The 21,320-nt window shown below is 50.1% G+C and overlaps 12 non-coding genes across 12 annotated transcripts; all 12 read left to right on the forward strand.

Moving 5' to 3' along the window:
• Positions 1 to 7,741: 7,741 nt before the first annotated feature.
• trnat-agu (transfer RNA threonine (anticodon AGU)) lies at positions 7,742 to 7,815 on the forward strand. The gene has a single exon. It is a non-coding gene; the product is annotated as a tRNA-Thr (tRNA).
• Positions 7,816 to 13,841: 6,026 nt separating this feature from the next.
• Positions 13,842 to 13,915, forward strand: trnat-agu (transfer RNA threonine (anticodon AGU)). Its single transcript has one exon. It is a non-coding gene; the product is annotated as a tRNA-Thr (tRNA).
• A 1,237-nt stretch (positions 13,916 to 15,152) lies between these two features.
• On the forward strand, positions 15,153 to 15,243 carry trnar-ucu (transfer RNA arginine (anticodon UCU)). The gene is given in 2 exon segments: positions 15,153 to 15,189; positions 15,208 to 15,243. It is a non-coding gene; the product is annotated as a tRNA-Arg (tRNA).
• Positions 15,244 to 15,661: 418 nt separating this feature from the next.
• trnan-guu (transfer RNA asparagine (anticodon GUU)) lies at positions 15,662 to 15,735 on the forward strand. Its single transcript has one exon. It is a non-coding gene; the product is annotated as a tRNA-Asn (tRNA).
• An 86-nt stretch (positions 15,736 to 15,821) lies between these two features.
• trnat-agu (transfer RNA threonine (anticodon AGU)) lies at positions 15,822 to 15,895 on the forward strand. Its single transcript has one exon. It is a non-coding gene; the product is annotated as a tRNA-Thr (tRNA).
• A 1,237-nt stretch (positions 15,896 to 17,132) lies between these two features.
• Positions 17,133 to 17,223, forward strand: trnar-ucu (transfer RNA arginine (anticodon UCU)). The gene is given in 2 exon segments: positions 17,133 to 17,169; positions 17,188 to 17,223. It is a non-coding gene; the product is annotated as a tRNA-Arg (tRNA).
• Positions 17,224 to 17,641: 418 nt separating this feature from the next.
• trnan-guu (transfer RNA asparagine (anticodon GUU)) lies at positions 17,642 to 17,715 on the forward strand. Its single transcript has one exon. It is a non-coding gene; the product is annotated as a tRNA-Asn (tRNA).
• Positions 17,716 to 17,801: 86 nt separating this feature from the next.
• On the forward strand, positions 17,802 to 17,875 carry trnat-agu (transfer RNA threonine (anticodon AGU)). The gene has a single exon. It is a non-coding gene; the product is annotated as a tRNA-Thr (tRNA).
• A 1,237-nt stretch (positions 17,876 to 19,112) lies between these two features.
• On the forward strand, positions 19,113 to 19,203 carry trnar-ucu (transfer RNA arginine (anticodon UCU)). Its single transcript is given in 2 exon segments — positions 19,113 to 19,149; positions 19,168 to 19,203. It is a non-coding gene; the product is annotated as a tRNA-Arg (tRNA).
• A 418-nt stretch (positions 19,204 to 19,621) lies between these two features.
• trnan-guu (transfer RNA asparagine (anticodon GUU)) lies at positions 19,622 to 19,695 on the forward strand. Its single transcript has one exon. It is a non-coding gene; the product is annotated as a tRNA-Asn (tRNA).
• An 86-nt stretch (positions 19,696 to 19,781) lies between these two features.
• Positions 19,782 to 19,855, forward strand: trnat-agu (transfer RNA threonine (anticodon AGU)). The gene has a single exon. It is a non-coding gene; the product is annotated as a tRNA-Thr (tRNA).
• A 1,237-nt stretch (positions 19,856 to 21,092) lies between these two features.
• On the forward strand, positions 21,093 to 21,183 carry trnar-ucu (transfer RNA arginine (anticodon UCU)). The gene is given in 2 exon segments: positions 21,093 to 21,129; positions 21,148 to 21,183. It is a non-coding gene; the product is annotated as a tRNA-Arg (tRNA).
• Positions 21,184 to 21,320: the final 137 nt, after the last annotated feature.

Genomic DNA, 21,320 nt, shown 5'->3' on the forward strand with positions numbered 1-21,320 from the left:
GGGAAGGGCAACTCTGGCTGGGCATGGCCTCCGCTGAGCACCCCCTGGAACCCCTGGAGCCCCCGGAGCACCTCCAGAGCCACCCCCCACTCCTCCAGACTCTGCCCGGGGAAGGGCCACTCTGGCTGGGCATGGCCTCCACTGAGCACCCCCTGGAGCCCCCGGAGCACCTCCAGAGCCACCCCCCACTCTCCCCAGACTATGCCCGGGGAAGGGCCACTCTGGCTGGGCATGGCCTCCGCCGAGCACCCCCTGGAACCCCTGGAGCCCCCGGAGCACCTCCAGAGCCACCCCCCACTCCTCCAGACTCTGCACGGGGAAGGGACACTCTGGCTGGGCATGGCCTCCACTGAGCACCCCCTGGAGCCCCCGGAGCACCTCCAGAGCCACCCCCCACTCTCCCCAGACTATGCCCGGGGAAGGGCCACTCTGGCTGGGCATGGCCTCCGCCGAGCACCCCCTGGAGCCCCCGGAGCACCTCCAGAGCCACCCCCCACTCTCCCCAGATTCTGCCCGGGGAAGGGCCACTCTGGCTGGGCATGGCCCCCACTGAGCACCCCCTGGAACCCCTGGAGCCCCCGGAGCACCTCCAGAGCCACTCCCCACTCTCCCCAGATTCTGCCCGGGGAAGGGCCACTCTGGCTGGGCATGGCCTCCGCCGAGCACCCCCTGGAACCCCTGGAGCCCCTCCAGAGCCACCCCGCATTCCCCCAAACTCAGTCTGGGGACGGGCCACTCTTCCCCGGGTTGCAGGCTCTGGGACTCCGGGGATGACCACCGGGGACCAGGCCCTCCCTTCGAACCCGGGGACCCACACTTAAGCACCCCCACACGGGCTACACACCCTTGTTTCAGCCCCCTGGAGGTCCGTGCCCTTGGTACTATACCATGGAAGTCCGTGCCCTTGGTACTCCGACTGGAGTACCAAGGGAACGGCCCAGCACTCACCACAGAGGCTCGCGCCGGCCCCGGCCCACCTTTCGTCCCCAGGTACCCACACTTAAGCACCCCAACACGAGCTACACACCCTTGGTGCAGCCCCCTGGAAGTCCGTGCCCTTGGTACTCTGAGCCACTTTAAAAGATAAAAAGCACCAGGACCCCAAGGCCCTGGCTCCCCTGTCCCCTACACCACACTTGGAGGCAGGGCCCTTGCCCTCCACTGGCTGCCCCCGCGCCCAATGTACTCCATAACCGAAGAAGAGAGGGGGACCCGGAGGCCGGCCTACTAGGGTAACAGGTTTAATTTAGAGCCGGGGCTCTGGACCACAAATGCCAACAACCCCGCAGTGCGCAGGAGCCTTCGAAGCTGGATGAAACCAGAACGGGGCCCTACGATGGCGGTGACCAGCCAGTTGATAGCAAAGTGAGCCCTGGACAGGAGCTGCATTTGACAAACTCAGAGACGAGGAAGGGACCGGAGTCGGACCAAATATATCATCTGGCGCTGTGTCCAGCGTGAGGGTGAGCCAGCGCAAATCAGGACCACAAATGCCAACAACCCCGCAGTGCGCAGGAGCCTTCGAAGCTGGATGAAACCAGAACGGGGCCCTACGATGGCGGTGACCAGCCAGTTGATAGCAAAGTGAGCCCTGGACAGGCGCTGCATTTGACAAACTCAGAGACGAGGAAGGGACCGGAGTCGGACCAAATATATCATCTGGCGCTGTGTCCAGCGTAAGGGTGAGCCAGCGCAAATCAGGACCACAAATGCCAACAACCCCGCAGTGCGCAGGAGCCTTCGAAGCTGGATGAAACCAGAACGGGGCCCTACGATGGCGGTGACCAGCCAGTTGATAGCAAAGTGAGCCCTGGACAGGAGCTGCATTTGACAAACTCAGAGACGAGGAAGGGACCGGAGTCGGACCAAATATATCATCTGGCGCTGTGTCCAGCGTAAGGGTGAGCCAGCGCAAATCAGGACCACAAATGCCAACAACCCCGCAGTGCGCAGGAGCCTTCGAAGCTGGATGAAACCAGAACGGGGCCCTACGATGGCGGTGACCAGCCAGTTGATAGCAAAGTGAGCCCTGGACAGGCGCTGCATTTGACAAACTCAGAGACGAGGAAGGGACCGGAGTCGGACCAAATATATCATCTGGCGCTGTGTCCAGCGTAAGGGTGAGCCAGCGCAAATCAGGACCACAAATGCCAACAACCCCGCAGTGCGCAGGAGCCTTCGAAGCTGGATGAAACCAGAACGGGGCCCTACGATGGCGGTGACCAGCCAGTTGATAGCAAAGTGAGCCCTGGACAGGCGCTGCATTTGACAAACTCAGAGACGAGGAAGGGACCGGAGTCGGACCAAATATATCATCTGGCGCTGTGTCCAGCGTAAGGGTGAGCCAGCGCAAATCAGGACCACAAATGCCAACAACCCCGCAGTGCGCAGGAGCCTTCGAAGCTGGATGAAACCAGAACGGGGCCCTACGATGGCGGTGACCAGCCAGTTGATAGCAAAGTGAGCCCTGGACAGGCGCTGCATTTGACAAACTCAGAGACGAGGAAGGGACCGGAGTCGGACCAAAAATATGCGCCGGCCCTGCCCCCCGCCCCGCGCAGAGCCATCGGACACGTTGAGGCTGAAGGGGACTGGCGCAGAGCCCTTGGGCCCAGGGGCTAAGCGCAGCCATCATCCTTCAAGCCGCGCCTCCTGCTGCGCGGGGGTGAGTGACAATGGGCTCGGACTGTGGTTCCGTCGGACGCGTTGAGGCTGAAGGAGACTGGCGCAGAGCCCCTGTAACAGGGGCTAAGCGCAGCCATCATCCTCCAAGCCGCGCGTCCTTCAGTGCGGGGGTGAGTGACAGTGGGCCTGGACTGTTGTTCCACCGGACGCGTTGAGGCTGAAGGGGACTGGTGCAGAGCCCCTGTGCCAGGGGCTAAGCGCAGCCATCATCCTCCAAGCCGCGCGTCCTTCTGCGCAGGGGTGAGTGACAGTGGACCCGGACTGTGTTCCCACCGGACGCGTTGAGGCTGAAGGGGACTGGCTCAGAGCCCCTGGCACAGGGGCTAAGCACAGCCATCATCCTTCAAGCCGCGCGTCCTTCAGTGCGGGGGTGAGTGACAGAGGGCCTGGACTGTTGTTCCACCGGACGCGTTGAGGCTGAAGGGGACTGGTGCAGAGCCCCTGTGCCAGGGGCTAAGCGCAGCCATCATCCTCCAAGCCGCGCGTCCTTCTGCGCAGGGGTGAGTGACAATGGACCCGGACTGTGTTCCCACCGGACGCGTTGAGGCTGAAGGGGACTGGCTCAGAGCCCCTGGCACAGGGGCTAAGCGCAGCCATCATCCTCCAAGCCGCGCGTCCTTCAGTGCGGGGGTGAGTGACAGTGGGCCTGGACTGTTGTTCCACCGGACGCGTTGAGGCTGAAGGGGACTGGTGCAGAGCCCCTGTGCCAGGGGCTAAGCGCAGCCATCATCCTCCAAGTCGCGCGTCCTTCTGCGCAGGGGTGAGTGACAGTGGACCCGGACTGTGTTCCCACCGGACGCGTTGAGGCTGAAGGGGACTGGCTCAGAGCCCCTGGCACAGGGGCTAAGCACAGCCATCATCCTTCAAGCCGCGCGTCCTTCAGTGCGGGGGTGAGTGACAGAGGGCCTGGACTGTTGTTCCACCGGACGCGTTGAGGCTGAAGGGGACTGGTGCAGAGCCCCTGTGCCAGGGGCTGAGTGCAGCCATCATCCTCCAAGCCGCGCGTCCTTCTGCGCAGGGGTGAGTGACCACGGACCCGGACTGTGTTCCCACCGGACGCGTTGAGGCTGAAGAGGACTGGCTCAGAGCCCCTGGCACAGGGGCTAAGCGCAGCCATCATCCTTCAAGCCGCGCGTCCTTCAGTGCGGGGGTGAGTGACGGTCCCATCTCCGGAGACAAGGGGCCAGGCGCGGGGGAAGCCAGTCAGACTGACGCCCCGCGCCTGGTGGGACCTCTGTCTCGGCCTCGCTTCCAACGTGTCCGGCGTGAGGTTAGCCGGAGCAAACCACAGCCGCAAAATGTAAACAAACCCGCAGTGCGCAGGAGCCTTCAAAGCTGGATAAAACCAGAACGGGGCCCTACGATGGCGGGTCTTGAGTGCCAATAGACCAAGCTCCTTGTCTGGTATACATAGAACCATGATTTGTACCATTTTCATGGTTGATTCATGGATCCCTGCTCCGCCTCACGCGAGTTCGAGACCGGCTGGGTGCACTTTTATCCATGAGGCACTGCACTGCCTCCGGCAGCCGAGTTCGGGGCCCGGTGAGGGCTCCAGGCTCCAGGGACTCCGACCCGGAGCATCCAACCCGCAGAAGGTGCTCCCTGGCCGGGCAAAGTCTGGCCGTGTGCGGGGTGGATGGCCCTGGGTCTGGGCGGCGCTAAGATCACGGAGCGGGTCACCTCCGCGTACAGCCCGTGGTCAGCGTGACACTGTGCTCTGCCCCGAGCAATCAGAGCAAACAGCAAGCTTCTGGAAGTGCCCGGGAGTCTGGTAAAATCAAGCCGAAAATAGACCCTCTCATGCCGGGTCTGAGCGGCGCTTAGAGCGCGGAGGAGCGCGGAGCGCGGGGCTCCATTCAGAGGCTCTGTGATCCGACGCTCACCTCCGCACCTCCGAACCATGACTTGACATTACGGCTGTGAAGGAGCCTTGGAAGATGGATAAAACCAGAACGGGGCCCATCGATCGCGGTTCTCGTGTGTCCGTCAAACGAGCTCCTTGCCCGGTAGCCGCACAACCAGGAAATGTACCTGTTTCGATTGCGAAAAACGTCATTCTCAAAAACCGCCCGCCCGTCCCTCCCAGCATTACCATTTTGCACATTCCGCGTGAGAGCAGCGTAAGAATTTCTCGGGAGCAGCGTGATTTAGCCCGGGATTCTTGAGCTGAACGCTTATTCCCACGAGCCCAAAAAACGACTAAGTCCAACGGTATATAGTGTACTATTGCCGAAAAACGACAGAGTCTTTAGGTATAGTGTACTATTTCGGTTTTTACTCTAAGTCCCTCAGGGGCATATGGTGCTATACTCTGATGGTCAGATCACCTCCAGGCCCCAGGGGAGTGCTTTTCTGGGGGCAAACAGTGCACTGATGATGGGGGATTATTTCATTTTGGTGTTTTTTCACATTTTAACCCATTTTCACCCCTTTTGCTCACAACTTCATACTACGGCCCGGAAAAACGACAGAGTCCCTCGGGTATAGTGTACTATTGCCGAAAAACGACAGAGTCCCTCGGGTATAGTGTACTATTGCCGAAAAACGACAGAGTCCCTCGGGTATAGTGTACTATTGCCGAAAAACGACAGAGTCCCTCGGGTATAGTGTACTATTGCCGAAAAACGACAGAGTCCCTCGGGTATAGTGTACTATTGGCTGGAAGCTCGGTTTTTTTTTCTAAGTCCAGCAGGGGTATATGGTACTATATTCTGGTGGTCAGATCACCTCCAGGCCCCAGGGGAGTGCTTTTCTGGGGGCAAACAGTGCACTGATGATGGGGGATTATTTCATTTTGCTCATTTTGGTGTTTTTTCACATTTTAACCCATTTTCACCCCTTTTGCTCACATCTTCAAACTCGGGCCCTGATTACAAGTTCTGACCAAATGATGACAAACACGGTATTTATTATGTATTTTTTTCATTTTTTTTATTTTTCCAACTTATACATCCATCATTGGTGCCAGGCAGGTTGTGGAGAAAGCAGTGAAGAAAGGAGAGAGCCATCACAGAAAAGATGTCCATCCAGGGTCAAGGTACCCTGCACTTTTACATATCCAAATGACAGCATTTAAAGTTTTTTAGCGTATGGTATCTCTCGTTGCATGGAACCGCACAGAGGCCAACGCCACACTGACGGCACCTGTACTTTGTTTGCCGCCTGCCTTTGGTACGAGAGCGGTCAGAGCACACGGCGCAGTCTGGACGTCCCTCTGCTTGACAAAGCCAATGACGCTCTGTGAGTCTCTGTGGCATTTCACCCTCCGGTCTTGAGCGCCTCTCTTGTTTTTTGGAGTGATCAGCCAGTAATGCATCAATAATGTTCTGAATGTAAACCTTTAAAGGTTTGTGTGGGCCTGGAGTGGATTTGGTGTATATGATGTGTGAGTTGACAATACTTATGCTTATAATGGCATTGAATATGCGATGATACCATTTCCGGGACCTGTGTGGAAAGAGGTATGTCTTCATCCTCTGGTCAGCAGTGTCCACGCCACCCATGTAGGCGTTGTACGTGTCGACACATACAGGTGTCACGGAAGCCAGTGTCATCTGTCTTGGATCGGATCCTCCTCTGAACACAATCATTTCCATGGACTGTGGACAACATGGTGAGACGTTTAGTATCGTGCCAAGCACAAGCCAGGAGTTTTCCCTTTCTGCAAAAAACTGGGTCATCTCCTTTTTTCAGCTGTAAGACACTTTTACCAAGGCATTTTGGCATCCCCAACCTGGTAATCCTTACCGTCCCACACAGTTCAGTTTCCAAATCTGCTAATTCATTTGCAATTACAGGCGAGGTATAGTAACTGTCCATGTAAATCTCGTGTCCTTTGCCCGTAAAGGGAGAAACCAACTCACGGACAACTGCGTGTGTTGCACTGATGTTGCTTGCATTATTTTTGTACTGTCCAGTGTGCATTGACCAGCGCAAAACATACCCTGAACAGCTTTCACTCAGGGCATACACTCTATAGCCATATTTGTCAGGTTTATTCGGAGAGTAACATTTTAGTGAAGATCTCCCCTTGAAAGCTATTGTCATTTCATCTAAAGAAAGCTCCTTGATTGGACTGTAAACTGCTGCAAATTTGGGAATAATCAAATCTATTATTGGGCGGACTTTGAACAGTTTATCGTGCCCGGGCTCGCCTGTTCTCACATAATCATTATTGTTGACAAAATGAAAGAACGAAAGAATGATTTCAAATCTGTTTCTTGACATTACATTTCCAAATCCAGGCGTTTGTGTAAGCCAAAATGTTCCCCAGTAATCCTCGATTTCAGGTTTCTCAACAAGGCCCATGGAGAGATGCAAAGCGAAGAAAGCTTTCATTTCGGTGACTGATACATCATACCACTCAAGAAATCTTGAATGTGGCTTCAGAATCATAGGTGCCATACACTGATGTGCATATCTATTTGTCTCATCAGTAATGAAAGTCCAAAACTGATCGGTCAGAAAGAGTGACAGAATATCAAATGGATTAGCATCCGTCAGATCCATCTCTCCTGTGTAGCCAACTGGGTCTTCAAAAGGTTTGATCCATGCCTCAAATACCTCGACCTCTCTCAGCATGTCCCAGCTCTCATCCACCGGGCAAGTTTTACTGCAGCCACTGGTTCCACTGGTTCCACGCCTCCGTCTGTCCTTTGCACCTGTCCGTTGTTTCGAAGTCCCTTCATCTCCACTTGGAAATCCATCGTCACTCTCGGGGAGATAATTTCCTTCAGAGTCAGAATCTGCTGTAAAATGCATGCCACGTGTACTTCCTCCAGCCATTTTTTTCCTTACCGGATCTGCCCTAGATCATACCTGGCTAATAAAGGGAAGTTGCACCGAACCGACCAATGACTGAAGTGATTCATTTTCTACTATTATTTCATAAATTTCCTTGTACGGTAAAGTCGCATTTCTGCGACTTTGGCGCTTAAAGGGTTAACCGGGAGGTTGGTGGTTCGAGCCCACCCAGGGACGATTGGAAGAGGTATAGCAGGCAAAATCTATGAGGTAACATTGGTCACTGAATATCTAGCTGAAACAGGTTAGAGGCGCTGTGGCTTAGATGGTCAAAGTGCCTGTCTAGTAAACAGTAGATCCTGGGTTCAAATCCCAGCAGTGCCTTCATGATAGCCTTTACAGCAAATCAGTTGTTTACATGTACAGAAAAACTTATCACCCGAAAGAGCTCTTTTACATTTTTTAATTAGAGATTGAAAAGTATCCCTGAATAAACAGAGTTAATGCACTCTTTTCACTCCTTGTTTCTCAGTTTGATGGTAAGGATTGATTGAGTCAGTGCAGGTGCGTGCAATTTGTGGTGTGCTGCATGGTCTGGAGCTGGAGGTTTGGGAGTTTTTTTTGAGTTTTTAATCGTTATTTTGGTCATTTTCATTTACTTTTTTCAGTTCTTTTGTTTGTTCCCCTCCCAGTAAACTTACTGGGAGGTGGATTTTTTGTTTTTTGTGAGCATGGCTCAAAGGACGGACAACACGGCATCGGACACTGGAATGGACACGACAAAGGCAAGACAAAGTTTGAAAGAATCTGTAAATAATAGAAAGAACGAAGAAAGAAGAATGAAATTTATGAAAGAACTCACTGTGGTGTTGGAGTTGACGGAGGGAGCACAAATCACGCCACTTGCATTCTTAAAAGCGACACAGGAGGTGTGCGGCTCCATAGTAGCATGCAGACTCATCTCGAAGGACAAATATGAAGTAACCGTCAGTACCACCAAAGCGAAGGAGCGGCTCCTGGACGGGTACTGCATTGGAGGAGTCAGGGTTCACGCCCGTGACATCTCGGTGGATGAGCTGGTCGTGTCCTTCATGGGGCTGCCGGCTTATATCGAGGACGAGGAGATCCTGGCCAAGCTCTACGCCTGGGGGGTCTCTGCGGTCTCCGAGGTGAGGAGGAGAATGTGGCCGGGGACGAACGTGGCGGACGGCACCAGGTTTGTACGGGTAAGGTTCACGGACACGGTGCAGTCCTTACCGTATTCTGTCAGGTTTGACACCGCGGGGGGCCCCGAGTACTTCAGGGTAATACACGACAGGCAGGTGCGGGTGTGTAGGGGGTGTCTCCAGCCTGGCCATATTCTGAGGGAGTGCCCTGACTTTCTGTGCCGCAACTGCGGGAGCCAGGGGCATTACGCGCGCGAGTGCGTCGCGCAGCGGGCCCCGAAGTGCAGAGAGTGCCGCATGTTCCGCCACTTATGTCCGTGTGGTGCGGGTGACAGAGAGGAGGACAGAGGGGAGGACAGAGGGGAGGACAGGGAGGACGCCATTGGAGGAGAGAGCAGTGACGTGGCCCAGAACGTGCCCGCAACTGCTCTCTCCGAAGTAGAGGAGTTTTTGGAGGAGGAGGCTGTGGAGGAGTCAGGGGAGCCAGAGGTGTCTGGCTCCTCTTGCTCCTCTGACTCCTCAGACGAGGAGGCGTCCGTCGCACTGGAGATGGTGCTCGGCTCAGCGCTGGCGTCTGGGAAGGTGGGAGCAGGACAAACTGCTCCTCCTGACCAGAGGGAGGGGACTCGTGAGGGTCCAACTCCTAAGCCCGTGGAGGAAGAGGCTGAACCCGGGAGGAGGATGGGTGCGGGACAGGCCCCGCATCTTACCTCCAAAGGGGGGGACATCACCACAGGGCTGGGTGATGATCCCAAGCTCCAGTCGGACGGTGGTAAGAGGGGACAGGTGGAGAAGAAGGATAAGAAAGGGGCAAGACGCAGGAAGCAGGTGGCAGGAGACGGAGAGGGCGCTGCTGCTGAGAGCGGCTCTGCCTCCTCCGTTCCAACCACCTCAAAAGCGCCAGCAGAAAGCTCCATCAACCCACCATCCTCCACACGCAGCTCTGCCCCACGAGGTGAGCTCGAGACTGTTTTTAATGATGACTTCATGGATTTCTCCACCCGTGAAGTCAGAAAAAGAGTGTGGCAGTCGGATGCGACGGGCGCCAAAAAGAAGTCTAAATAAAAGATGGGTTACATCCTCCAAGGTCTCCTCTTAATGGCGTTCTCCTTGTCCTCTTGGAACGCAGGCGGCCTGCGGAGCCCAGTGCGGATGCAGAGCGCGTTACACTTTTCCAAGTGGGACGTGCTCTGCATCCAAGAAACGCACTGGGATGTCAGCCACGCGCAACAAGTGCGGAGCATGGGAGTGGGCTCTGTATTTTGGGCCCTGGGCACGGCGTGCTCGCGCGGTGTGGCCACGGTGGTGAGGCCTGGTGTCTTAGGCCAACCCACCCTGGTACACGCCGACCCAGAGGGCTCCTTCCTGGTCCTGGACTTCACGGACACAGTGAAGTTCAGACTAATTAACATCTACGCCCCGAACAATGATGGTCTGAGGAGGCAATTCTTCAAAAAAATATTTCGCTTTGCGAACGACACTACAATCATAATCGGTGACTTTAATACAACACTTTGCAAGACAGACATCGGCATTAACAACTCTTTTAAAAACAGCACTGCCAGGACAGCCCTGTTGGAAGAAGCCGCCAGCAGGAACCTGACGGAGGTGTGGCGGTTCGTCCACCCCTTCCTGAAGGATTTCTCCAGGCGGCAGGTCGTCCAGGGCGTCCTGAAGCAGTCCCGCATTGACCTCTGTTTTGCCTCCTCAGACCTGGCACAGAGAGTCAGTGGTGCTTCCTACAAGTGGTCAGGCTTGAGTGATCACTCCACTTTAGATATTTATTTTGGGTTAGTTTCATCACCGAGGAATGGAGGACTGTGGGTCCTAAACAGCTCCATCCTCGGTGATGAAACTTTTTGTAGGAAAATGGACTTTTTGTTTGATGTATTTGACATGGAGCTGGAGCTGATCGACAGCGTGGTCGATTGGTGGCCGACGGCAAAAACACGCATTAAAAAGCTCTGTGTCAATTACAGCAAACACAAGGCGTGGCTGTCGACCAGGAGGGAGACCGCTCTCCGCCAGCGCCTGCAGGTCCTGGACCAGGGCGCAGCTTCCACCACTGGCCCTGTGGATCCAGAGTACCTGGTGGTGCGCGCTGAGCTGGAGCAGCTGGAGGTAAGTAGGTGTCAGGGTGCAATTTTGAGGGCAAAAGCCAGACACACAGTCGAAGGAGAACGCTCGACAGCGTTCTTCTTCGGCTGTGAGAAGGTTACACAGGGAAAGATGCACATAGATAAGTTGATAGATAAGACAGGTAAGATTGTTTCCGAGGTAAGTGAGGTTTTAGAGACAGCGCAGGATTTCTATAGTAGGCTTTTTAGTTCAGACGGAGTGGCAGAGCAGGCTTTAGACCAGGCTGTAGGTGCTCTGGAGCGCACACTGAGCAGGGAGGATAGGGAGCTGTGCGACGCGCCTCTGTCTCTCATGGAGATAGAGGCTGCAGTCAAGAGTTTAAATACAGGGAAAAGCCCCGGAGAGGACGGACTAACCTGTGAGTTTTTCAAGCGTTTCGCTTCCAGGTTAGCTCCGATCCTACTCCTATTATATCAGGATTTTGAGAGTGAGAGTAGAGTTGGCGATGGTTTTGCGATGAGTGTCGTCACTCTGCTTTTTAAGAAGGGCGACAGGAGCAGCCTCGCCAACTACAGGCCCATTAGCCTTTTGAACGTAGACTATAAAATTTTAGCAAAGGTATTAGCAGGTAGGTTAAAGCGTGTGATTGGATCCGTCATACACCCCTCGCAGGCCTACAGCGTCCCCGGGAGGGACATCTCAGACACAGTTTTGTCTCTGAGATATCTCCTTCGGCAGATGCACGCGACCGGTGGTATTCACGTTAGTGTAGACTTTAACAAGGCGTTCGACAGAGTTGAGCATTCGTTCCTCTGGACTGTATTAGGTAAGTTAGGTTTCGGCGAACGGTTTGTTAATTGGCTACAGCTCATCTATTCCTTTGCGGTCAGTAAGGTCAAAGTCAACGGGTTTCTAACTGACTCTTTCCCCTTAAAAAGATCAGTCAGGCAGGGCTGTCCCCTCTCGTCGCTCCTCTACAGCATCGCCGCTGAGCCTTTGGCGGCCATGTTGAGGGCGGACGCGGCGGTGAGGGGACTGACCACGCCTGCGGGTAGGGAAGTCAAAATTTTTCAGTACGCAGATGACACGAATCTGATCCTCCGAGACGTGGAGAGCCTGAACGCCTCTCTCCACGTGCTCAATGTTTACGGCCTCGCTTCAGGGGCCAAAATCAATTTCGATAAAACCACGGTTAAATTTTGCGGCAGCGTCACGCCTGTTCCTCTCCCTGTCCAGCTCCGGGAGGCGGGGGACTCCTACAAGGTCCTCGGCGTCCCCCTGGGCAGAGACGAGGAGGCGTGTCGTACTGCACTTTGGTCGCCTTTGTGCGAGAAAATTACAGCGCGCTTGAATTTTTGGAGACGTCGTAATCTGACATTAAAAGGTAAAGTCTTAGTTGTAAATTCTTTGTGCATGTCCATGTTGAACCATGCACTCTCCGTGTACGGCCTGCCGGGGGTCTATGCTAACAAATTAAGGTTAGTGATAAACCACTTTTTGTGGAATCGTGAGAGGGGCTTTATTGCACATAAGGTTATGATAGGTGAGTACGATCAGGGAGGTTTAAAGTTAGCAGATTTAGAGTTAAGGAAGAAGGCCTTCAGGCTGAAAACAATTCGGAAATTTCTAGACGTTGAGGTAGATGCTCCATGGAAGGATTATATAGGTGAGTTTGTTAATAGTCTAGGTAAGTTTGGTGTTTATAATTTGTGTTTGTTGCCCCCTGTTTCGGTCCTGGAGGGCCTCCCCCCCTTCGAGAGGGAACTCTTGGAGGCGTGGAGGACTTTCAGGCCCCTGACTGTGGCGGTTCCAGACAGCGGTGAGGGTCTCGCGCACATGCCCCTCCGTCATAACCCTGACTTGCTCTCCGCTCCCCCCGGGAAGCGCGAGTGCATGATCAGTGGGGCGATGGAGGAGGCTGGGCTGGAATATGTAGGTAAGGTATTTGACGTGAAAGGTAATTTTAGTGTAGATTACATAGGGAAGTGTTTTAGGTTAGCAGGTAAAGTGTTTAGGAGAAAGTATATTAGTGGTATGGTAAGTATTTTTAACAGGAATCTGGTCAGGCATTGGGGAAGCACTTTGGGCCAAATGGGGAGCACGACAGGTAAGTTGAATTTTAATGTATTTGTTAGCACGGGGAGGTTTAGGATTTTCACAGACCTACCCACCCGCATCCTGTATCAGTTGTTGTTGCCGGGAGTGCTCGGGCGTCCCGCCTCGGAACACAAATGGTCATTAACATTCCCCGCACGCACCATCGCAACCATCTGGGCCAACATCTTTAATTGGTACACCCCACATAACGTAGGTCATTTTGACTTCAGATTTAGACACAGGATCGTCTTTACATCCGCAGCACTGCACGCATTTCTTCCCGACAGCTACGCTGCGGACTGCCCCGTGTGCCACGGACCCCCCGAGACCCTGGAGCACATGCTGTACACCTGCCCGGCCGTCCGCCCGTTCTGGTCCCGACTGCAGGACCTCCTCGCTCGGAGGCTGTCCTGGAGGCTCCCACCGCCGGCGGCCCTAGGAGGGGACGACCAGGAGCCCTGGCTCCTCCTCTTTGGTCCCGGACAGAGTCGCTCTGGAGCCAACACCCATCTCGCCCGACTAACCCTCTCCATAGCCCGGTACACATTATATCTCAACAGGAACATCCATCTCCGTGACAATAAAACAGCAGCACCCTGGCCCATCTTCAAAGGACTCTTGGCCGCACACCTCCGACACCTCCACATGGCAGCAGAGCACCGGTTCATCACCCACCTCGTCCCCCACAACACCCTGATCCACCTCACACCCTCTGGAAACCTGGACATCCTCTTCTGACCCCGGCATCACCCCCCATCACTGAAGAATGTTTCGAGAATGATTGTGTGTTTGATTTTCTGTAATTTTTTGTCTCGTCTCCCCTTGCCCTTGTGTATCCCATTCCCTTGCCCTTGTGTGTCATGTATGTCTGTACATTCATGTAAATATATGTAAATACTTGTTTTAAGATGTTTTTGATAATAAAAGATAAAAAAAAAAAAAAAAAACCGGGAGGTTGGTGGTTCGAGCCCACCCAGGGACGATTGGAAGAGGTATAGCAGGCAAAATCTATGAGGTAATATTGGTCACTGAATATGTAGCTGAAACAGGTTGGGGCAGCTTTTAAGAGGCGCTGTGGCTTAGATGGTCAAAGTGCCTGTCTAGTAAACAGGAGAACCTGGGTTCAAATCCCAGCAGTGCCTTCATGATAGCCTTTCAAGCAAATCAGTTGTTTACATGTACAGAAAAACTTATCACCCGAAAGAGCTCTTTTACATTTTTTAATTAGAGATTGAAAAGTATCCCTGAATAAACAGGGTAAATGCACTCTTTTCACTCCTTGTTTCTCAGTTTGATGGTAAGGATTGATTGATTGATGTAGACCGTTTTTGGATGACTGTTTTGCTTTGTGAAAAAGGGGAATCAGACAAAAGTTGCAAAGGCATTCAAAGGCTGTGAGTTCGAGACCCACCAGAGTCACTGTTGTAACCCCTGTTATCTACATTGGTAAATAGGAAAGCCTGCTTGTGTTATTAACTGATGAAAGGAACTGCTAAACTTGGTTCAATTACCACAGAATCCCAGTGTGCTATAGGCTGGCCACTGCTTGGTAGGAGTTTCCCGTACGTGAGTGACTGTTCCTTCCTTCCTTCACGTCCCGCTCAACCTCGTCTTCTTCTAAAGAGTTTGGCGCTGTCCTCAGAAGCTTTGGTCTTACTCAGCACCTGAGTGGCCCCACCAAGGGGAAAGGGCACACTCTGGACCTGCTAATGACAAAGCGGGTTAATATTTCAAATTACAGTGTGGTAAATGTTACTTTGATGGTTTCTGTATTTCTCCAGGTGCAATGAGTTTGCAGTCTTCTTTGCAAGACTCAGTTCAGAACATTAAAAATACCATTATTTGCAGATAACAAGCACGCAGCCAGCTAGACAACTGGAGTTAACCCATTTTGCATTTGTGGCTGACAAAACTTTCCAAGAGATCACCACAAGTCTGAGTTCCACTACATGCTGCCTTTATGCATTGCCTACTAGATTTTTAAAGTCTATGGTGAGCAGTCTGTTGGCTCCAATCAATCAAAAAGTCAACATGTTGCTTGGATCTGGAATTTTCCCAAGATCCTTAAAACTGCAGTCATTAAGCCTCTCTTAAAGAAGAGCAGTCTTGATGCCACAGTGCTAAATAATTACCGGCCCATCTCAAACCTACTACTACTCAGTTGTCCATTCAAGCATGCAAATTATTTACAACGACAGAAAATGCGCTGCTGTTACAAATTGGAATAAGATGGAAAAGTATCCCTGCACACACAGATTAACTGCACTCTTTTCACTTTTTGATTCTCAGTTTGTTGGCAAGGAATGACTGATGTGGACCCATTTTGGATGAAAACCGTGTTTTGCGTTTGTGGAAATGAGCATCATGGAAGGATGTATGGGCTCTGTGGCGCAATGGATAGCGCATTGGACTTCTAGGCATAATTTGCAAGGGCATTCAAAGGTTGTGGGTTCGAGTCCCACCAGAGTCGCTAATGGTGAGAGAACATACTAGTTTTTTTACAATGGAAAATCTGCTCGCTTTACTATCTGATGAAAGGCACTGCTGAACGAGGTTCAATTGCCAAGTGTGCTTGAAAAAGTAAGCAAATACATCGGCATTATGTCAAATAACATTATCTTGCAATTTTTCCTCAATATCCAGATTAACTGCAGGATATTGAGTGCGCAATAAATTGGCGAGAGTCGATTGATTGAAAGACTTCCAGTTTTTTTATAGCTACATTGGTACAGGGGATTTAGCTCAAAGGTAGAAAGATTGATGCCCTCGCTCTCCATTAAACACAGTTGATTGGACAGGGGCTGAACTTTCGAATGTTGCTGGCTCTCTTTAAAAAAAAAGATATTGCGGCTTGTCGACTCGCAAATATTTTATCGAGAGGGCTGTTTGTCTCTGTGGCGCAATTGGCCAGCGCGCTCGGCTGTTAACCGGGAGGTTGGTGGTTCGAGCCCACCCAGGGACGATTGGAAGAGGTATAGCAGGCAAAATCTATGAGGTAATATTGGTCACTGAATATGTAGCTGAAACAGGTTGGGGCAGCTTTTAAGAGGCGCTGTGGCTTAGATGGTCAAAGTGCCTGTCTAGTAAACAGGAGATCCTGGGTTCAAATCCCAGCAGTGCCTTCATGATAGCCTTTCAAGCAAATCAGTTGTTTACATGTACAGAAAAACTTATCACCCAAAAGAGCTCTTTTACATTTTTTAATTAGAGATTGAAAAGTATCCCTGAATAAACAGAGTAAATGCACTCTTTTCACTCCTTGTTTCTCAGTTTGATGGTAAGGATTGATTGATTGATGTAGACCGTTTTTGGATGACTGTTTTGCTTTGTGAAAAAGGGGAATCAGACAAAAGTTGTAAAGGCATTCAAAGGCTGTGAGTTCGAGACCCACCAGAGTCACTGTTGTAACCCCTGTTATCTACATTGGTAAATAGGAAAGCCTGCTTGTGTTATTAACTGATGAAAGGAACTGCTAAACTTGGTTCAATTACCACAGAATCCCAGTGTGCTATAGGCTGGCCACTGCTTGGTAGGAGTTTCCCGTACGTGAGTGACTGTTCCTTCCTTCCTTCACGTCCCGCTCAACCTCGTCTTCTTCTAAAGAGTTTGGCGCTGTCCTCAGAAGCTTTGGTCTTACTCAGCACCTGAGTGGCCCCACCAAGGGGAAAGGGCACACTCTGGACCTGCTAATGACAAAGCGGGTTAATATTTCAAATTACTGTGTGGTAAATGTTACTTTGATGGTTTCTGTATTTCTCCAGGTGCAATGAGTTTGCAGTCTTCTTTGCAAGACTCAGTTCAGAACATTAAAAATACCATTATTTGCAGATAACAAGCACGCAGCCAGCTAGACAACTGGAGTTAACCCATTTTGCATTTGTGGCTGACAAAACTTTCCAAGAGATCACCACAAGTCTGAGTTCCACTACATGCTGCCTTTATGCATTGCCTACTAGATTTTTAAAGTCTATGGTGAGCAGTCTGTTGGCTCCAATCAATCAAAAAGTCAACATGTTGCTTGGATCTGGAATTTTCCCAAGATCCTTAAAACTGCAGTCATTAAGCCTGTCTTAAAGAAGAGCAGTCTTGATGCCACAGTGCTAAATAATTACCGGCCCATCTCAAACCTACTACTACTCAGTTGTCCATTCAAGCATGCAAATTATTTACAACGACAGAAAATGCGCTGCTGTTACAAATTGGAATAAGATGGAAAAGTATCCCTGCACACACAGATTAACTGCACTCTTTTCACTTTTTGATTCTCAGTTTGTTGGCAAGGAATGACTGATGTGGACCCATTTTGGATGAAAACCGTGTTTTGCGTTTGTGGAAATGAGCATCATGGAAGGATGTATGGGCTCTGTGGCGCAATGGATAGCGCATTGGACTTCTAGGCATAATTTGCAAGGGCATTCGAAGGTTGTGGGTTCGAGTCCCACCAGAGTCGCTAATGGTGAGAGAACATACTAGTTTTTTTACAATGGAAAATCTGCTCGCTTTACTATCTGATGAAAGGCACTGCTGAACGAGGTTCAATTGCCAAGTGTGCTTGAAAAAGTAAGCAAATACATCGGCATTATGTCAAATAACATTATCTTGCAATTTTTCCTCAATATCCAGATTAACTGCAGGATATTGAGTGCGCAATAAATTGGCGAGAGTCGATTGATTGAAAGACTTCCAGTTTTTTTATAGCTACATTGGTACAGGGGATTTAGCTCAAAGGTAGAAAGATTGATGCCCTCGCTCTCCATTAAACACAGTTGATTGGACAGGGGCTGAACTTTCGAATGTTGCTGGCTCTCTTTAAAAAAAAAGATATTGCGGCTTGTCGACTCGCAAATATTTTATCGAGAGGGCTGTTTGTCTCTGTGGCGCAATTGGCCAGCGCGCTCGGCTGTTAACCGGGAGGTTGGTGGTTCGAGCCCACCCAGGGACGATTGGAAGAGGTATAGCAGGCAAAATCTATGAGGTAATATTGGTCACTGAATATGTAGCTGAAACAGGTTGGGGCAGCTTTTAAGAGGCGCTGTGGCTTAGATGGTCAAAGTGCCTGTCTAGTAAACAGGAGATCCTGGGTTCAAATCCCAGCAGTGCCTTCATGATAGCCTTTCAAGCAAATCAGTTGTTTACATGTACAGAAAAACTTATCACCCGAAAGAGCTCTTTTACATTTTTTAATTAGAGATTGAAAAGTATCCCTGAATAAACAGAGTAAATGCACTCTTTTCACTCCTTGTTTCTCAGTTTGATGGTAAGGATTGATTGATTGATGTAGACCGTTTTTGGATGACTGTTTTGCTTTGTGAAAAAGGGGAATCAGACAAAAGTTGTAAAGGCATTCAAAGGCTGTGAGTTCGAGACCCACCAGAGTCACTGTTGTAACCCCTGTTATCTACATTGGTAAATAGGAAAGCCTGCTTGTGTTATTAACTGATGAAAGGAACTGCTAAACTTGGTTCAATTACCACAGAATCCCAGTGTGCTATAGGCTGGCCACTGCTTGGTAGGAGTTTCCCGTACGTGAGTGACTGTTCCTTCCTTCCTTCACGTCCCGCTCAACCTCGTCTTCTTCTAAAGAGTTTGGCGCTGTCCTCAGAAGCTTTGGTCTTACTCAGCACCTGAGTGGCCCCACCAAGGGGAAAGGGCACACTCTGGACCTGCTAATGACAAAGCGGGTTAATATTTCAAATTACTGTGTGGTAAATGTTACTTTGATGGTTTCTGTATTTCTCCAGGTGCAATGAGTTTGCAGTCTTCTTTGCAAGACTCAGTTCAGAACATTAAAAATACCATTATTTGCAGATAACAAGCACGCAGCCAGCTAGACAACTGGAGTTAACCCATTTTGCATTTGTGGCTGACAAAACTTTCCAAGAGATCACCACAAGTCTGAGTTCCACTACATGCTGCCTTTATGCATTGCCTACTAGATTTTTAAAGTCTATGGTGAGCAGTCTGTTGGCTCCAATCAATCAAAAAGTCAACATGTTGCTTGGATCTGGAATTTTCCCAAGATCCTTAAAACTGCAGTCATTAAGCCTGTCTTAAAGAAGAGCAGTCTTGATGCCACAGTGCTAAATAATTACCGGCCCATCTCAAACCTACTACTACTCAGTTGTCCATTCAAGCATGCAAATTATTTACAACGACAGAAAATGCGCTGCTGTTACAAATTGGAATAAGATGGAAAAGTATCCCTGCACACACAGATTAACTGCACTCTTTTCACTTTTTGATTCTCAGTTTGTTGGCAAGGAATGACTGATGTGGACCCATTTTGGATGAAAACCGTGTTTTGCGTTTGTGGAAATGAGCATCATGGAAGGATGTATGGGCTCTGTGGCGCAATGGATAGCGCATTGGACTTCTAGGCATAATTTGCAAGGGCATTCAAAGGTTGTGGGTTCGAGTCCCACCAGAGTCGCTAATGGTGAGAGAACATACTAGTTTTTTTACAATGGAAAATCTGCTCGCTTTACTATCTGATGAAAGGCACTGCTGAACGAGGTTCAATTGCCAAGTGTGCTTGAAAAAGTAAGCAAATACATCGGCATTATGTCAAATAACATTATCTTGCAATTTTTCCTCAATATCCAGATTAACTGCAGGATATTGAGTGCGCAATAAATTGGCGAGAGTCGATTGATTGAAAGACTTCCAGTTTTTTTATAGCTACATTGGTACAGGGGATTTAGCTCAAAGGTAGAAAGATTGATGCCCTCGCTCTCCATTAAACACAGTTGATTGGACAGGGGCTGAACTTTCGAATGTTGCTGGCTCTCTTTAAAAAAAAAGATATTGCGGCTTGTCGACTCGCAAATATTTTATCGAGAGGGCTGTTTGTCTCTGTGGCGCAATTGGCCAGCGCGCTCGGCTGTTAACCGGGAGGTTGGTGGTTCGAGCCCACCCAGGGACGATTGGAAGAGGTATAGCAGGCAAAATCTATGAGGTAATATTGGTCACTGAATATGTAGCTGAAACAGGTTGGGGCAGCTTTTAAGAGGCGCTGTGGCTTAGATGGTCAAAGTGCCTGTCTAGTAAACAGGAGATCCTGGGTTCAAATCCCAGCAGTGCCTTCATGATAGCCTTTCAAGCAAATCAGTTGTTTACATGTACAGAAAAACTTATCACCCGAAAGAGCTCTTTTACATTTTTTAATTAGAGATTGAAAAGTATCCCTGAATAAACAGAGTAAATGCACTCTTTTCACTCCTTGTTTCTCAGTTTGATGGTAAGGATTGATTGATTGATGTAGACCGTTTTTGGATGACTGTTTTGCTTTGTGAAAAAGGGGAATCAGACAAAAGTTGTAAAGGCATTCAAAGGCTGTGAGTTCGAGACCCACCAGAGTCACTGTTGTAACCCCTGTTATCTACATTGGTAAATAGGAAAGCCTGCTTGTGTTATTAACTGATGAAAGGAACTGCTAAACTTGGTTCAATTACCACAGAATCCCAGTGTGCTATAGGCTGGCCACTGCTTGGTAGGAGTTTCCCGTACGTGAGTGACTGTTCCTTCCTTCCTTCACGTCCCGCTCAACCTCGTCTTCTTCTAAAGAGTTTGGCGCTGTCCTCAGAAGCTTTGGTCTTACTCAGCACCTGAGTGGCCCCACCAAGGGGAAAGGGCACACTCTGGACCTGCTAATGACAAAGCGGGTTAATATTTCAAATTACTGTGTGGTAAATGTTACTTTGATGGTTTCTGTATTTCTCCAGGTGCAATGAGTTTGCAGTCTTCTTTGCAAGACTCAGTTCAGAACATTAAAAATACCATTATTTGCAGATAACAAGCACGCAGCCAGCTAGACAACTGGAGTTAACCCATTTTGCATTTGTGGCTGACAAAACTTTCCAAGAGATCACCACAAGTCTGAGTTCCACTACATGCTGCCTTTATGCATTGCCTACTAGATTTTTAAAGTCTATGGTGAGCAGTCTGTTGGCTCCAATCAATCAAAAAGTCAACATGTTGCTTGGATCTGGAATTTTCCCAAGATCCTTAAAACTGCAGTCATTAAGCCTGTCTTAAAGAAGAGCAGTCTTGATGCCACAGTGCTAAATAATTACCGGCCCATCTCAAACCTACTACTACTCAGTTGTCCATTCAAGCATGCAAATTATTTACAACGACAGAAAATGCGCTGCTGTTACAAATTGGAATAAGATGGAAAAGTATCCCTGCACACACAGATTAACTGCACTCTTTTCACTTTTTGATTCTCAGTTTGTTGGCAAGGAATGACTGATGTGGACCCATTTTGGATGAAAACCGTGTTTTGCGTTTGTGGAAATGAGCATCATGGAAGGATGTATGGGCTCTGTGGCGCAATGGATAGCGCATTGGACTTCTAGGCATAATTTGCAAGGGCATTCAAAGGTTGTGGGTTCGAGTCCCACCAGAGTCGCTAATGGTGAGAGAACATACTAGTTTTTTTACAATGGAAAATCTGCTCGCTTTACTATCTGATGAAAGGCACTGCTGAACGAGGTTCAATTGCCAAGTGTGCTTGAAAAAGTAAGCAAATACATCGGCATTATGTCA

This window comes from Eucyclogobius newberryi, unplaced genomic scaffold (genome assembly GCF_026437365.1).
Source record: "Eucyclogobius newberryi isolate DKJ021-1_F unplaced genomic scaffold, fEucNew1.0.hap1 SCAF_8, whole genome shotgun sequence".
In the NCBI taxonomy this organism is placed as follows: Eukaryota; Metazoa; Chordata; class Actinopteri; order Gobiiformes; family Gobiidae; genus Eucyclogobius; species Eucyclogobius newberryi.